The following is a 15,133-nucleotide window of genomic DNA, read 5'->3' as shown; positions in this document are numbered from 1 at the left end:
CTTCATTACACTCTTTCCAAGGTTAGTTCATCCATTCTGAGCTGCAGTGCCCATAAGTGGGGCAGCACAGTGATGCAGCAAGTAGAGCTGCTGCTTCATAGCGCCAGGATCCTGGGTTCAATTCTAACCTCGGGTGCTCTCTGTATGGAATTTGCATGCTCTCCCTTCATGGGTTTCCTCCAGATGCACTGGTTACCTCCCCACATTCCAAAGACGTGTGGATTGGTGGGTTAATTGGCCATTGTAAAATGCCCTGAGTGTGTAGGTGGGTGGTAGAATCTGGGGGGAGTTAATGAGAATGTGGAGAGAATAAAAAGTGGGATTAATGTAGGATTAGTGTAAATAGGTGGTTGATAGTCAGTGCGGACTCAGTGGGCCAAAGGGGCCTATTTCCATGCGGTATCTTTCTATGACTCTATAACACTCTAAATGATGACAAACCAGAACTTCATACAACTGTAACATAAAATCCATCATTTCTATCCCATGTCAATGTTCTCAAAGGACTTCAGAATGATGTTTGTTTTTTTTTGTATTCATTCACAGATGAGGGCCTTGTTGGCAAGGCCAGCATTTACTGCCTATTCCCGACACACCTTTTAGCCGCACTTCCTACTCTTTCCCACAGCCAAGGTTGGTGGGTTACTATAAAGTACCTCTATTGTAGGGAGGGAGTTGAAAATCCAGGGGGTGTTGATGGGCATGTGAGAGAGAATAGGAAATAAATGAGGGGATGGAATTGATGGGATTACTCTGAGAACCAGCATAGACTCTGTGGGCCAAACTGCCTAGTGTCATAAGGAAATACGGCAAGGATACAGCAAGTCTGAAAATAACCAGCAGGTTTTCTTTCTCCTTTTTATAATAGTTTACTCTGATTTTGTTTGGCCTCATTGTTTTGTATGTTTCCTGCTTGTTCCGATGAAATTGTTACTGCAGAGCTCATCAGGTGCCAATGAAGTAGTGATATTGCATTTTTAAACATATTCTACTTATTCAATAGCACTTGGATTTTGTGTCTCAATGGAACAGATAACTTAAAACTCTATTCCATGCAGCAACAGAATAATGAGATTGCCAGGAATTTTCACAGGGGTGAATGATCAGACAACTTATTTCAGTGGTTTTGGTTGAGGGATAAATTTGGTCAGAGCAAATTCCACTGCACTTAGAAATAGTCAAGAGGCAAAATGGAACTTCTGTTTAATTTTTCACCCAAAAGACAGCACTTCAACAACATTCTGCATTAGAAATATTGGCATGGACTAAATACTTAAAATGTTAACTTGGGGCTTGAACCTACCCTGTTCAATTCAAAGCTAGAAGTGTTGCCTCTGAATCAGGAGAATAATTTTTTACCATTATCAGCATTGTTGTTGGAGTTCCATACGATATTAAGTTATGAGTAAAGTTTACAGGGTACTGTTCCAGGTAGTAGGTGTAAGTTGGCCCACAGTAGGGTCTGGAAACCATCTAAGCACAGAAGTGCAATCAGAAGATCCATCTTGGAAGAGGCTTAGTAAATACTCCGCTGGCTTAGAAAGATGTTTTCACTGCATGGCATTGACAGTGAATTACTGGTGTTTTTCAAAGAATCTGAAAGACTCGACAGTAAATGGTTACGAGTTATGACAGCTTCTTGCACACTGTCACTGGTGAAATATTTTGTATGCTTTGCAATGGGCAATGAGGCCTGAAATCCCATGATAGCCTTTTAAATAAATGCTTTATACCAAGCTATAGTTAGAAGGCTTTATATTAAGCTATAGTTGCTGTATGCTACCATTGATCACAATGTCCCTTTGGTAGGGCGGAGAACAAACTCGATCAGTGTAGCAATTCCTCATCACTATCTGTGTGTGTGTGTGTGTGTGTGTGTGTGTATACGCATGCGCATGCGCGCACCTGTCTGGAGATGCTTCAAAGCAGACTCACAACTGAATTCATGGTATTCATTTATAAATGTAAAACAGTCAGCTTCAGAAAAGCATAGTCAGTGAACAATGGTCAATGTGGATCAGGTATGAGAGGATGGCTGGTGCCTGCAGCTTCATACTCTAATGAGAGTCAGCCCCTTTAAGAAAAGAAAAGCAAAATGAATTAAAATGGGCTGTTGGTGCCCGTTGGAATTTGATCATGACAATGCATTAAGATGAAACAAAGATTAGCAACAGCAATAATAAATGAGAAAGAACACTTGTTTTTCCAATTGTTTTTTTAATTGATTTCTGCATACTCCTTGTCCCAGACAAGATATATACAGAACCAAGCAATTGCAATACACTCTAATAGGTTGATTTGGTCCTGAGCTCACTGAAGCAAAGCCCAAGTCCTCAACCATTAAATAGAACGTGTTGCACTTTTATAATTGAAAATGTGCCAAGCTGGATAAGGTTGGATCCAGAGGATTGAAGGATAGAATGGGAAAATGTGATGGATCAAGGATTGGGAAGTGGGGCTGATTAGGCAAGTAAGGTAAGTGAAATGGGGAGGGGTTAAAGCAAGTAAGATTGGGAACAGCATGGAGAGTGGGGTGGAGATAATTGGCTGGGTGTCTGGGCAAGGAGGCTTGAAATCCCATGATAGCCTTCTGGGGGGGGGGGGGGTGGAATTTGGAGTTCAGAGTCTCCATCATAGGCCTAGGCCCATTAAGGCTGGGTGTCAAGTGAGAGATTGTAGGGTTTGTTGGATGGGATCAAAGGTTCAAAGATAGGATGGACTTACCTAAGTTGGATTTGAATCCAGCACTGTTATTATGAAGGGTATTTGGCCTGAAATGTTAACCTTGTTCCTCTTTCCACAAATGCTGCCTGACCTGTTGAGTGTTTTCAGCATTTTATGTTTTATTTCAGATTTCCAGCATCTGCAGTTTTATTGATTTTCATTTACTTGTGAAGGCCTCTAGGTGTCCCTAGAGTGCCCAATGATGACTGGACATGAGACAACATGGTCTAATCCTCTGGCAATGCTGAAAAATGAGGAAAGTGAATAATATCACCTGTCCGTCACCTAGGCAGAAATTGTGTTGAGCATACAAAGTGTGAATCATGACCAGAATTACTTGGTCAACTATCCATAGTCAGGCATTTTGACTCAAACATGGTCCCAATTCCTCTGGAAAAAATATGAATTGTCAGAAGCAGACCGTTGAAGAAAAATATTGCACTTACCAATATTTAGACCAGGATGCTTCCACTTTATTGATGCATTTTGTAATGTTTAACCCAATTCCAAGGTTGACTTTAATCTAAGTAAAATAGGGAGATGTAAATCAGGCTGCTAGCTTGCAATCACCCATTTTACATTATTGCAAAATGGCAAAAGCTATCCAAAATAATGCTAAATGATTTAAACACTTAACACTGGGGGCATACTGGATTGATTTGAAATGTCACATGGCTGCAATCATTTCTATTAGCCACACTAAAAATAAAATAAAATTCCAAAAGAACATTCCTGCCTGAAACTGGAATTCATATAAACAACTGCTTTTTTCTGAACTGAATGACAGAAACCATTTCATAGAATTATTGCATTTTAATACCAAAAAGAAATAGAAAATGACACTGGCACACGTACTTTAAACATGAAAAACACGATGATGCTGGAGGAACTCAGCAGGCCAGGCAGCATCCGTGGAGAAAAGCAGTTGGTCAATGTTTCGGGTCAGGACCCTTCTTCAGCACTTTAAACATGCTCATTTTCTAAGATTCCAAATTCCCGGCAAAGTAAGAGAAATGATCTCTACGGGCTACGTTAGTCGGAGCAGTACCTGCCTTTGTTTTGTCAACAAGCACAAATGCCACTGTTTGCTACATTGGCTATTTTAGCTGAGTGTTGGCATTATCTGAAGTAGACCAGGCTTTTATATCATAGTGTCTATCACTGTCGCTGAACTGATGTAGGAACCAATGTTACAGATGAATAAGAACATTCTCATATCCAGCTTTACATTCACCCTGTTAGGACTAAAGAGAAACTTAGTTGTTCTCTCAAGTCTACTGTTAGCCAAAGATGGGTGTAACATTCACACTTAAACATTACAATTACCTTGCTCATAGATACAACTCAGCCTCCAGAGCCTGTGCTGTAATCATCCTGTTTGTATGGCTGACCTTCTTCATCTCTTTGGTATCAATTTCAGATGTTTCCCATTCATTCTTATCAGACCATAAGACATAGGAGCAGAATTAGGCCATTCGGCCCATCGAGTCTGCTCTGCCGTTCAATCATGGCTGATTTATTTTTCCCTCTCAACCCCATTCTCCTGCCTTCTCCCCGTAACCTTAGACGCCCTTACTAATCAAGAACCTATCAACCTCCGCTTTAAATATACCCAATGACTTGGCCTCCACAGCCGTCTGTGGCAATGAATTCCACAGATTCACCACCCACTGGCTAAATAAATTCCTCCTCACCTCTGTTCGAAAAGGACATCCTTCTATTCTGAGGCTGTGCCCTCTGGTCCTAGACTCTCCCACTACTGGAAACATCCTCTCCACGTCCACTCTCTCCAGGCCTTTCAATATTCAGGAGGTTTCAATGAGATCCCTTCTCATCTCTCTGAACTCCAGCGAATACAGGCCCAGATCCATTAAATGCACCTCATATGTTAACCCTTTCATTCCTGGGATCATTCTTGTAAACCTCCTCTGGACCCTTTCCAATGCTAGCACATCCTTCCTTAGATATGGGGCACAAAACTGCTCACAATACTCCAAATGTGGTCTGACCAACGCCTTATAAGCCTCAGCATTACATCCGTTACATCAGAACCCAGGCAAAGCTTTCTCGTCTCAACCCCACCACTGCCTCACCCCAGTCACCCATCACATCCTTCCCTCCCTCACTTTAACATAAGCAGAAGAAATATTTTTAACTAACTTCATAAGAGAATTTTTTTCAGGAAATTATTTAGTTTTAAGTGCTTGATCCCCATGCCACATCCTATACTTTCAATGGCAACTTTCAGGGATTCTGTAAAATAGTCCCTGCCCACAAATGCTGAATATTTATATGAATTGTTTTAAGGAGTTTTGCCAGGTTTCAATCATCACAATGTCTCTCAATAGACCTCACCCTTGTCATGAGCCCCCATTGTGTTCTTAATGCAGTTCCTTATGCCTGCTGTATGTAGTTGAGGTTGATTTGCCTGTGTGGCTGATCATTTGCCATCAATGAGCTGCCTCCATCTCTTGAACTCTTGGTAACCATCAGGTGGTATGGAACTTATTCAAGCTTGAGAAAATTAGCACAAGGGCAGTGGATTTAGTTTCAGGTTGCTCAGGGAAAGATCAGGCACAGACCCAAAAAGCCACTTTCTGTGTGATGAACTTGACAAGTTGTGGTTAGTCAAGGAAAAAATTTTACCCTTAATAACTTTTACTGGTGTATCAAAATTATTTTCTTTCTCAACTCTTGTTTTAATCTTTTTTTGTTCATTGGAATATAGTTAATGAGATTTATGGGCATTTGTTTAATTTGACCTTACGGAAAAGCAAAAGCCATTGCAGCACTGGTAATATTTAGCTCTGTTGGATTGGTCGGTGGTGCAAAAGGTAACCTCTCCAAATTTCTTAAAAGAAGTGATGTTGATCCCTAGTATTCAGATAGTGGGAGACTTGATGCAAGCACCAGGTTTTCTTGGAGTTACCTCGACCCTTTCATCCTCAGGGATTCTGTCTTATCTGAGCTCCTGTAATCAAGATAGTGGAAGGCTTGTGGAAGATTAAGACTTGTTAACGTGGACACATTTTGCAGCTGAAGAGGGCAGCATTGAGGCACATGGTTTTCTGTAGTTCTTATTAAGAGCATGAGAGGTTCTTTAAGGGGGAAACTTCACTGTCCTCTTTGACCAGGAGTTCTACAGTTACCCATTGACCCCATGGTCATCTTTCACCTTTTTCAATCCAAGGGCTGATGAGGACAATTACTTTACCTAATTCGGATCCTGAACAATGGGTCTAACCGGCAGACAGTCTGTGGAGCAAAGAACAAACTGGTGGAGGAACTCAGCAGGTCGAGCAGTATCTGTGGGGGTGAAAGGGATTGTCAATGTTTTGGATTGAGACCCTGCATCAGGATTGAGAGTAGAGATGGAAGACATCCTTTATAAAGAGGAGTGGGTGAGGGGTGAGACGGGCCTGTAGGTGATAGTTGGACTGAGGAGGGGTGAAGGATGATGGGTTGAAGGAGCCAGGTGGGGGAGGAGGGAGGTGGATTTGGGACATAGAGGCAGCTGGGTGACAGGTGGAAGCAGACAAGGTAAAAAAAAGAGGCAGATGGAGCCAGGAGCCAGGTAAGGGGAGGGAAGGCTGAAGGTGGACACAGACGCAGGAGGGTGATAAGCGGAGACATGAGGGCCACAAGCACTGGAATCTGATAAGGATGGAACTTTAAGGAAGAGATGGAGGGCAGTTGGAACCAGATAGGGGAGGGGATCTAGTGGGTGAAGTGTGTGGCTGGTAGGTGGATGGGACCAGGAAGGGGTGAGGGACAAAAATGGGTGATGGGGGGGCTGGAGGGGGCGGGGGTTATGGGAAAGAGAACAAAAATGAGAGGACCGGAGGTGGACCGGAAGTTGGGGGGGGAGAGGGAGAGAGAGAGAGGAGGAGGGAAGGAGGGGGAGAGAGAGAGAGGAAGCATTACCTGAAATTGGGAAATTCAGTGTTCATACCATTGGGATGAAGAATACTCAGGTGGAATATGAGGAGTTTGCATTAGGCCTCACCCTGGCAGTGGAGAAGGCTGAGGCAGACAGATGTATGGGAATGGGAAAAAGAGTTGAACTGGCATGCAGCCAGGAGTTTGGGATGGCCATTGTGGACATAGCACAGATGCTCTGCAGACTGATCACCTAGTGTGTGCTTGGTCTCACTGCTGTACAGAAGGCCACATTGGGAGCTTTGAATGCAGTAAACTGTATATAGTTGTAAAGTGGCTTTGTCCTTGGCTTTTGCATTATTCTTAATGTGCCAGTAGGTGGCAGTAACCACACTAAGCTGAGAATTCAGTGGAAGCAATTATCATGTAATTTATACACAAAAATATAACTATGCACCTGTTTGTCTGTATTGATGACTCAGGATTCTTAATAACACATTAATAAGTCTCCAATAAATATCAGACACAATCCCAAGCTGTTTGTTTTCACTGTCAGATGTGGGTATTTTTATTTTTAAACCTGTTTTCCAGTCCCTAGTCCTGGATATCGATTGTAACTAAAGTTGGCAGCCCTCTGGGTCTCATTCACCCTCTGTCCCAGATTACTGACAGTGAAAATCTCCTTCATTTCTCCTTCTGCTGGTCCTAGGTTGGGGTTCTTGTTAAAGAAAGGAAGGAACTGCATTTATATTCTGCCTTTCACACTCTCAAGATGTCCAAAGCTACATGAAGTATGTTAAGGATGTTGGCACCACTGTAAGGAGGGAACCACAGCAGAGAATTTGCACACAAGGCTTCACAAAAATAAATGTGATAATGAGCAGGTAGTTTGTCTCAGTGATGTTGTCCAAGATGTCAGGGATAAATCCCGATGCTGTTCTTCACAGAGGTACCACAGGATCCTTTGTCCATCTGAGAAGGCAGACAGGGCCTCATTTTAATGCCTGGTCCTACAACAAGATGACAACTTGTGTAACCTCTGTGGTGAGAATTGAACCTATGATACCATGACTCAGAAACATAAGCTGTATCTGGGATCTTGTTGAGAAAAGAATCTTTATTGATGCAAATAATCCAGGATGAGTGCTGAATACAGGTCTTCCCCAGGTTACGACAGGAATCCAACCCTAAGAACTGTTCATAGCCGGAACAGTTTGCAAATCAGAAAATATATTTAAATAAAAACATATGCCAACCAGGGCAATGTGTAGTTAAACCACGGCATTTAACTCAACCATTCAGATTCCTCTGCAAGATGCAGTGATATTGCCTTGAACCAAGTTCCCACATGGCAGAAGATGCCTGTAGCCCCACAGCAGCCAGGCAGATCCATCCTGCCCGGTCTCCCAAATGTCAGTTCATAGGTACGGGCTGTCCATAAGTCGGGTATTCATAACCTGGAGAGGACCTGTATAACATTTTGAATATAACAATGTTGCAGACATCTCTGGGTAAAAGGACAGGTATCGCCAGGTGAGTGACTGGGTGTTACTGGGTGATACATTGGGTGTCACTGTCTGGTACAAGGACCAAATTCAAATCTGGATCCTGTAGCAGGCTGAGCTATGCAAATATCTCTGGATATATGAGCATCAGTTCAAGGAATTCTACAAATAACTGGCTGTAGGGGTATTGCTCGGGGAGGATGTGTACAGTAAGTCTAAACTCAGACTCTACTCAAGTGTCAGGAAATCGTAAAGCAATTATGCACATCTCTGCTTCGAAGATTTTCTTGCCTCAGATATCATCATACTGCTGCTGAGTTTTAATGTGCTTTTCTAGTTTTTTTAAAAGTACCTCAGCAAGACCTAACCAGCCAAGTACATCATCGGTATTGGCTGCATATGTCTCATAGGCAAAAGGGCAATGTTCAAATAGCTGATCTCCACATCCATCTCTAATACACTAGGGCTTAGTAAACATGCTTTCCGTCTTTCTCTGTGGATAATCTCACCTAACAACAGTCTTTGCAGACTTAGTCTGTGACCTAGAGTACGGGTGGTAGATCGAACGAGTGTAGGAAATCCAGAAACTCATTGATAACCATTGCAGGTGTGAATTCTTAAGTGCTGTCAAGACCACCTATGGCCCAAATGCCCAAGAGCCCACCCTGCTAAGAGCCAAGTAGGAGGAAAGCTCATCAAGAGATGCAGACAGCTCCCACTGGAAGGGCTGCTTTGAAGACATACACAAATATAATTTGTGTGTGTGTTTTTGCTGCCATTCCACAGCTCATAATCCAATCATTGTGCCATCACAAAGTGTCAATTGAAAAACAACAAGGCTGCTGGAGCAGATGGTATCCTTGCTAGAGTCCTGAAGTGTGGTGGAAAGGAAATACCAAAGTAAATTCACAGCCTCATCTCTCATATCTGGGAAGGGGAGTCATAGAGCAATACAGCACGGATACAGGCCCTTTGGTCCAATGAGTCCATGCTGACCATGGTGCCCATCCATCTAGTCCCAATTTCCTGTTTTCGGCCCATATCCCTCTAAGCCCTGCCCCTCCATGTACCTATCCAAGTACTTCTTAAATGATACTATCCCACTGTGATGAGACTATTGAACGGTTCCCTTATATGATGAGATGGACTCTGACCTCACGATCTACCTTGTTGTGACCTTGCACCTTATTGTCTACCTGCAATGCACTTTCTTAGGCAGGCACGGTAGTGTAGCGGTTAGCGTAATGCTTTACAGCGCCAGCGACCTGGGTTCAATTCTGGCCACTGTCTGTAAGGAGTTTGTACGTTCTCCCCATGTCTGCGTGGGTTTCCTCCAGGTGCTCCGGTTTCCTCCCACATTCCAAAAGACATACAGGTTAGGAAATTGTGGGTATGCTACGTTGGTACCGGAAGCATGGCGACACTTGCGGGCTGCCCCCAGAACACTTTATGCAAAAAGATGTATTCCACTGTGTGTTTCGATGTACATGTGACTAATAAAGATATCTTATCTCTGTGACACTTTGTACTGTTATTGTTTTTACCTGTACTACCTCAATGCACTCTGTACTAACTCAGTGTAACTGTACTGTGTAATGAATTGACCTGTACAATCAGTTTGTAAGACAAGTTTTTCACTGAACCTCGGTACAAGTGACAATAATAAACCAATACCAAACCAATACTATTGCACCTGCCTCAAGCACTTCTCTGGCAGCTCATTCCATATACTCACCACCCTCTGCATGAAAAATTCACCTCTTAGGTCCCTTTTAAATCTTTCCCCTCTCACCCTAAATCTATGCCTCCCTACCCTGGGGAAAAGATTGTTACCGTCCACCTTATCTATGCCTCTCAAAATTTTAAAAATTTCTATAAGGTCACCCCTCATTCTCCTATGTTTCAAGGAATAAAATCCTAGCCTGGCCAACCTCTCCCTATAACTCAGGCCCGCTAGTCCTGGCAACATCCTTGTAAATCTTTTCTGCACTCTTTCCAGTTTAGCCATGTCTTTCCTTTAACAGGGTGACCAAAACTGTACGCAGTACTCCAAGTTTCTGTGCAGTGATGTCTATGCTTATGGCAGTCCTAGTCTTTGTGCAGCAGAGTCCCAGACCAATAACGGGCTATCATACCCATCTGTCTTGGAAGTATCAGTGTGGAAAAGCAGATCTGGAAAAGAGAACTGATGTGGGCGGTTCAGAAGGGTTTGACATGGTCCCCTTGGGACCACTGATCCCTGACTCCAACAATAACAATTTGCAATTATAACATTCCTTTAATGTGCCAAACCACTCCTAAGGTGCTTCGCTTTGGTGTTATTGAATGAAACTTAACACTGAGCCACATAAGGAGATGTTAGGACAGGTGACTAAAAGCTTGGCAGCTAAAGACAAGACTGCTAATGATGGAGTAATGTTGCCAAAGATGAACAACAGGGTGGAACCTGAGGCATACAAAGATCTCAGTGTGTGGTAGGGCTGTAGACTTCAATGGAAATAAAAACTGGGATCGATCTAAGATGGGGCACTGACTCGCTGTAACTCATTTTACACTATCACACGAGCTGAAGAAATAGCCCGCTCTGTTTGAACAGAGCTATCAGTTCTGTAGCAATGCCGGGTGCAGGGATTCATAGGAGATTACTCAGATTTTACAACCACTTGTCAAATGGTATTTTCATTATAAAATGTCAAGCTGTCAGATAGCCTAAGTGTTTGGCTGATATGCTAAATAGCTTGTTCTGAACACAGGACTGATCCCTACCCAGTGTGAGCATTTCTGACAGAATGCCTAGAGTCCTGTCACTATAAAACAAAGCAAAATAATTAAAAATCAATAGATGTGAAAATAATTTGAATATATTGGCAGGCATGAGACCTGCTGCAATTCTCATCATTAAAAGGTCACAGTAGTTTCAATATTCTTCCGTGACAGGGAAAGACTTGGAATTTACTGCAAAGTATTCATAATGGTAATTTTTCAGTTTGTCTCCAAGTAAAAGTGGCTTGAGTTCAAACCACTCTGTAGGCTGTGGCACAAAATCAAGGCTGACACTCCAGAAGGGTGTCACAGAATGAAATCTGTCACTGATGTTCTTGGTAAAAGGTGCATCTACCTGTTCTTATGGCTTAAATGGATGTTTAAGATCTCATCTGGAGCAAAAAGCTTTCCTGGTTCATTGGTCTACATTCCTTTACTCAACTAATGCTGCCAAGAACTAGATTAACTGGTCATTTATCTCTCTGTTTATGAGAGTTGGTTGTATACAAATTGAATGTTGAATTTGCCTCGGTAGCAACAGTGGCTTAGCTTCAAAAATAATTAATTGTTTGTGAAATGCTTTGGGACATCCCAAGAATGTGATAAGGAGTGATATTAATGTGCATTATTTCTTCTTTCTTTCTTTCTTAAACAAACTGGGTTTTTATGACTCACTGTTTCGATTCCCCTGGGCTTGCTTGAATGAAAACTTGTGAATCACAGCCTGATGCTTTTCAGAGGAATGGCTGCCTCTCTCTACCCTGACTGCCAGACTGTTCCCATTCTGTATTCTATCTTATCTTGTGCCACCCACATTTCCTTCACTATTCATTTTCTTTCAATAGTCTTGTGTTCTGACAATTATATTATTGTCAGAATTAGAATGAGTTCTAATTCAGGCACCCAGCATCAAACACTAGGTTGTCAGGTTAGAGCCAGGTGTAGATGAAAGCTGGTCCTGTTGTGGAGCATTTACACCAGCACAGATCTGTTGCATTGAATACCCTCTTCCTGTGCTGCAAAATTGTTCGCTTGCAACAGTTTCTGTCTCTGCAATGGAGGAAGAATTGTGCTGTTATATCCTTCTGTCGATCCAAGCCTACACTCGGTGATTATTATCAAAAATCTGTGCTCCTCCTGATGCAGCTGCAGATGTGCAGTCTCAGAGTGGTCCTTTAACTGTTATTTCTGCCTAATGATCTGCCAAGTGCCAACAGGTATAAAGGCTTTGGGAAGGAGCATGGTGGGATATAACTTGGAAAAGGGAGGCTTACGTAAGCCAATTCAGCTTGGTCTGGCACAGTGTCCTCCTCTCCCACTGGTTATGTCCTGACTTCAACAACAACATCAACAACTTGCATTTTTATAGCATGTTTAACATATAAAACACACAAGCCACTTTACAAGAACATGAGTGAATAAAACTTGAATGATGAAAACTGAGAATGTACAAAAAGATAGAATTGAACCTCAGTTGGGCTTTAGCACCAATAAAAATTGGTATTGATGTGAAATAGGCTGTCATATATTTTACACTATCTCACAAACTCAAAATCCATCCTACTTTGTGGAACAGTAGAACTTGGAGCCATCACATCTGTGACACTGCCGTGTGTAAGAATTCATAGGAGATTACTCACATTTCACAACCACTTGTCAAAAGGCATTTTCATTATAATATTTCAGACTGTCAGATAGTCCAAGTGTTTGACAGATATACTACACTGCACATTCTGATGAAGCAGGGTGGGAAGAGACTTCTGTGGAACAATATACCAGCACTGACCAGTTGGAGCAAATGGTCTGTTTTGTCTCCATGTATTCTATGGATGGGAAGAACATGAACAACCCCCACCTCCGAAGGATCTACGTACCTGCCTGGCTGCATGGTTACCTTTTGGGTGCCAATCCAGATCTCGTAAGCTGCAGTGTGGCATCTGCTTGCCCAGCATGATAATGCCCTATGCCCATCTGTTTCATGCCTGGAGTTAAAATTTACCCCATGAACTGCTCATTCATCTAATTTCTTCTTTCTGAGAGATACATTAAGAGATTGTTTTCTCGTCTCTGTTCCTGCATCCTTTCTCAATAAATTACAAAGCATTGAAAAAATAAGTGGCTACATTTGGTGGAGTTTTTGTACAATGGCCCAATATTCAACAGATTTGTGGGAACAAAACTAGACCATTCAGCTCCTCAAGGCTGTTCTATGATTTAATCAAATCATGCTGATCTATATTTCAACTCCATGTAACTGCCTTTAGGAGAAATCACAATGTTTTATGTGGTAAGTTTGAATGCAAATTGTGTTCAATTGCTTCCAACTAAACAAAAACAGGCTTGTGAAACATTTTCTATTCCTGTTGTTTCATTTTGAATTGCAGGTTCAATGCAACACATTGGATTGCCTCCCACAGGATTGCTTTCCACTGCAGCTAGTTATTTATTGTTAAACATTATGTTTGCTTGAAGCAAAGCAAGTGCAGGAGAATGTTTAATCTACTCTTAGAGCTCTGCTTTGCAAGCTTGACTAACCGGCATTTATATCTAATCCAGTTTCTGTTGCTGCCGACTCCTGCAATCTGTGTAATAGCAGGTGTTGAAGCATGCAAAACAGCTTAAAGTACATTTTATTTCACTTATGCAGAATGTATACTTTGGGAGAGGAACCATAAATTTGGAGGATGGTGCTATTTATTATGCAGCATTTGGTCAGCATTGTGTCTTTGTGGAATTGGAGGCATTTTGTCATTGTGCTTATGCCAGCTCTTTAATCCAATTCCCTGCCCTTTCACTGTGGCTCTGCACGTTTTATACCACCAGACTAGCAGGGAGTGGACTTCAGTTCATATCGCACAGCACATCATAAAAAAAAATCATCTCCAATTTAGTTATTTTGTAAATGATCCCAAATCTGTGTTCTCTGTTGACTCTCCCGTCATTAGAAACAATTTCTCCCAAGTCATTTAATCAAAATACTTCACAGTTTTGAACACACCTATTAAGTTACTTCCTGACATTTTCTGCTGCAAGGAGAACAAGCTCAGCTTCTCCAGTCTCCCATTCCTAAACTCTCTTTCCCCTGGAAGCATTGTGGTGAATCACCTTTGCATCTTCTTCAAATTCTTGCTATTTTCCCAGGATTAACCAGAATGAACTACGTTCTACCTTGTTTTGTTCCTTCAGCTCTCACCTCAGAGCAGTTAGTACCTGCTGGGGCTGGAACCAGCGGCTTCCATTAGTTGACCATAGGATCGTTCAACATATCTGAGTCTGCTCACGTTGCAATTATGAGCTATTCAATCACAAATGGCATCACAATAAATCTAATTTGATTCTTAATCAAATTTCCACGCACACCTGCAGTACTCAGCAGGAGTAACTGAGTGGGGATTGGGAGTGAGATTCTCAGGTCTCATGGTAAGCCACTGTTGGCTCTCTGGGCTTGTGGATGAAGTTTGAGGTGCAGTACAGGACGCGGGGGTGCCTGTGGAACTGTGGATCATGTGGCTGATTGATGCGGTGTGGAGGGGCTTCAGACAAATAATGATGAGTGCCAGGCAAGAGGTGTGAATGGTGGGGCAGGGGGTTGGAATTGTCTTGGTCATGAATTATAGAGGGTGGTAGTAAAAGATCATGGGCAGGGAGTATGGCAGATATGGTTGGGGGAAGGGTGGTTGCTGATTGAGAGAACTGTCTAATGGTATAATTTTCCAGGTTCTCAGCACTGTTCTTTATAGCAAGCAGATCTTGCAAATGCTGTGAAAGCCTGACTGGCTCACACCTTCCTTGGACAATGCATATATCATTTACAAGTGGCAGTTGATAAAGGCTACTGTACTGTACTACATGTCCTGGCTCACTTCTGCATTAGTGTGTTAGATACGTGGGCGGGGTGGGGTGGTGGTGGGGGCGCCGAACAAAATGCACAGACTTCCTGGAACTTGCAATAAACCCACAATTTCCTTTGTACTTGATTTCTTTTTTTGCAGTTGAATCGTGCACTATGTGATCTGGTTTCCAAGCCCGTGCATTTTTTTCTGTGTACATGTGTGAGATTTTGAATGTAAAATTGTGTGTTGGCGGAGAAGGAGGGGGGGAGGAATGCCCTTTTTGGTTGGTACTGCACACTTCTTAGCAATCAACTGTGGAGTTTGGCAGTAATAAAACAGAAGTTGCTGGAAATACTCATCAGGTCAGGCAGCATTTGTGGAGAGAGAAAGAGAGTTAATGCTTCAAGTTGATGATCTTTCATCGGAATT

At 42.4% G+C, this 15,133-nt stretch overlaps 1 long non-coding RNA gene across 1 annotated transcript; it reads right to left on the bottom strand.

The window, feature by feature from the left end:
• Positions 1-1,983: 1,983 nt before the first annotated feature.
• Positions 1,984-14,107, bottom strand: LOC127583483 (uncharacterized). The gene is made up of 3 exons (XR_007958260.1): positions 14,082-14,107; positions 3,171-3,247; positions 1,984-2,074 (listed from the first exon to the last, which is right to left on the bottom strand). It is a non-coding gene; the product is annotated as an uncharacterized LOC127583483 (long non-coding RNA).
• Positions 14,108-15,133: the final 1,026 nt, after the last annotated feature.

This window comes from Pristis pectinata, chromosome 26 (genome assembly GCF_009764475.1).
Source record: "Pristis pectinata isolate sPriPec2 chromosome 26, sPriPec2.1.pri, whole genome shotgun sequence".
Lineage (NCBI taxonomy): Eukaryota > Metazoa > Chordata > Chondrichthyes > Rhinopristiformes > Pristidae > Pristis > Pristis pectinata.
The sequence above is the reverse complement of the archived record's forward strand: the minus strand, read 5'-3'. Positions and strand labels throughout refer to the sequence as shown.